Source organism: Colobus angolensis, unplaced genomic scaffold, assembly GCF_000951035.1.
Source record: "Colobus angolensis palliatus isolate OR3802 unplaced genomic scaffold, Cang.pa_1.0 Scaffold126, whole genome shotgun sequence".
NCBI lineage: Eukaryota > Metazoa > Chordata > Mammalia > Primates > Cercopithecidae > Colobus > Colobus angolensis.
Genome location: NW_012113808.1, coordinates 3,087,180 through 3,090,142, shown reverse-complemented (window position 1 = coordinate 3,090,142; position 2,963 = coordinate 3,087,180).

The following is a 2,963-nucleotide window of genomic DNA, read 5'->3' as shown; positions in this document are numbered from 1 at the left end:
GGTGTGGTCCCTGAACCCCTGCAGAGCAGGGACTGTGCAGTCTGAACCAAACAGGGGCCCCTGGGAATAGGGTAGTGCATTCTGATACCTGAGCTAGTAGTAGAGTCAGAGCAAGAACAAAAGCCCCAGAGAGTAATTTGGGTTCGACCCCTGTCACCTTAGCTCACCTGCCTGCATTGCAAAGGTCACGGTAATAGCCTGACTGCATTCTCGCCGTGGTTCTGGGTCAATAAATCAGTCAGTAAGCATTGGGCAAGTAAGTAGTGCAGAGCGAAGTCTGAGCTTGGTGCCACAGTGGATAAAAAAGAAATAGATGACTCAGCCTCTGCTTACAGGGAGGCTCTGGTCTAGCTGAGACACTACAGAAATATTTGGAGAATGACACTAGTGCAGAACTGAAGGTGCGGAATGACTCTGAAACGTTGCTGCACAGCAGGGTCTGAGAAAGGAGAGGGCAATGCCAGCTGGGTCTGCCAGGAAGACTTTTTGGAGAAAAATATTGGCCAGGGTCTGGGAGAATCAGCAAATATGCCCGAGGGTAGAAAACCAGTGTTCCAGGACAGGGACCCTGTGCAGCCCTGGGGTGGGCTGGGTGGGGCTGAGCCGGCAGTACCTGCAGGGATGATGGGCACCAGAGCACAGCTCTCAGCCCATGTGTTCCGGAGCTCTAGGTGCTCCCAGGTGTCCTCACTGCACCATGGTAGCTCCTTATGAAGCCATGTGTCCTAGCACAGCAGCTCCAATCACTGCTATTAGAACAGATCCAAGGGGCAATCCGGGAGGGTGTTAGGTTCAAGAAGGAGCACTATGTAGAGGCAAGAAAAGAGGTAAAAGTTTTGCTTCCGTCTACATCTGGCCAGAGAGCAGACTTTGATTTGCAACGCCGTGTGGTCTCTGCAGGATTACAAATGGGAAGAGGGGGTGGGCGGAAGGCTCTCCTCTCCAGTGCATCATTTTCAGTTTTGCCTTTTACTTTCAAAGAAAGCTGTCTTTCTGATACTGCATTCTGCCCTTTCTGACCCACGTCCTATATTTAAAGGACTATATAATCCCAGTTGTCACTCTGTGGAGAAAGTGGCTGTGAGAATTAGAGAGACAAAGGGTGTGCTTGTGGGAATGGGATGTAATGTCAGAGCAGGATCGACCTTACAGCTGTGCAGTCCAGTCAGTCAAATATTAATGAACCAGTTTAATTAAAGATTAGGTCCTCTGTTGCCCTGGCCATCCTGCAAAGTCACATGTGGCAAGAGTTATCATTGTGGATAGTACCACAGAAAGTTCTGTTGGGCATCATTGCCACTTGGACCAAGGGGTCAACTGCTTTCTGGGTGGGAGAACTGAGGCACAGTGAACCATGGCTTGGACTCCAAACTTAGTGCTCAGATCAGTGTGTTGTCCAAAGCTTCCAGCAGGCAAGGACTCAGACCACACAATTCAGCAGCAACAAGATGGCTGGAGTGAACAACAAGTTTCCCTTGACTTTAGAAGAAAAAGATCTCTAAATCCTGGAGATGATTACATGCTTTTCCTGAGGGCTGAGGAAAGAGGAGAAGCAGTTGGTTTGTTTTCAATTAGCCACCCTCCCCCTTTTTCTAAGAAGAGGAGAGTCGTTGCCAGGTCACGGGGCTGGGAGCCAGGGTCAGCAGAGGGGCTGGTCGGAGCACCTGAGCCAAGTGGCCTGAGACTCTGATCCTCATGAGTGTCACCTGCCACCAAATGCTCTCTCCTGGGCCCTGCCATTAGGTTTGTTATGTCTGCACTGAGCTGACCCTTCCATCTCCCAAGCACCCAATGTTCACCGCCCCTCCTTGGCATGTGTGCCCCCTCCACCCAACACACACCCTCCAGCGCAGGGCGAGATGGGGGCCACCTGAAGCTGGGCCCTGAACTTCAAAGTTGGGAGAACCCGAGTCACTCATCCCAGCAAGGTGAGCTTCCAAGAAACCCCACTCCCACACTACCCCTGTCTTCCCATAGGTTGTCCCTGGGTCCTGCTAGAATCTCAGAGAGACATGGGACTATAAGTTATCCAAATTCTGGAATATCCAAATTCTGCCTGCCTGTGAAGGGCCAGCTTCCGCCCGGGCACCAGAGACACAAAGATGAATAGAATCCTTCCTGCTCCCAATGACCTCATTTACTAAGGAAGGAGAGAGACAGGAACTCACTGCTTAAGGGCTACGTTTATTCATTCCTCTATCCAGCAAATTCTTCAGGACTCCAGCTGTGTGCCCAGCATCATACGAGAGCTGGGACTTTAATTTTCAGTAAGACCTGCTTTTTCCTTTAAGGAGTTTGCATCTAAGAAGGAAGCAGGCAGCACCGGAGCAGTTGCCCCACAGTGCCGCGATCCTGGCGAACGCATGAGCTACAGGAAATGCCAGGAGAGGATCCAACCCAGTCTGGGAGGCTCAGGTGTGCAGGAGACATAACGGAGGCTCGAAGGGGGTCGACTCTGCCTGGGGAGGGTGCCAGGAAGCTTCTGAGAAAGGCAGTGTGGGGGCAGTTGGAGCTAAATCTTGGTGAATGAAGAGGGGACAGCACACCCAAGGGAAGGAATGCAACCTGCAGGAACAGCATTTGGGTGGATGCAGAGGTAGAGGGACGGGCCTGGAGGGATATGAAGGCGTGATTATAATGGGCCTGATGTGCTTTGCTGAGGATTTTAATTTGATTTGGGAGCCACTGAGAGGTGGAAAGCATGAGAGTAACTCAATCAGATCATTCTGATTCTTCCACGTGGAAGGTAGCCCTGTAAGGCAGCGGAGGGTCTGGCGGAGAGAGACAGGCAGGAAACTGTGGCAGGAACCCAGATGAGCCGGTCTGTGCGAGGATCTGAGGAGGCATGGACAGAGCTTTCTCTAGGAGCCTGCTCCTCGCGCTGAGCGACTGACTGTATGTGGTCTGTGTGTTGGGGGTGGGGTGTGTGTAAGATGATGCTGGGATTCTTACACTGCGGCTGT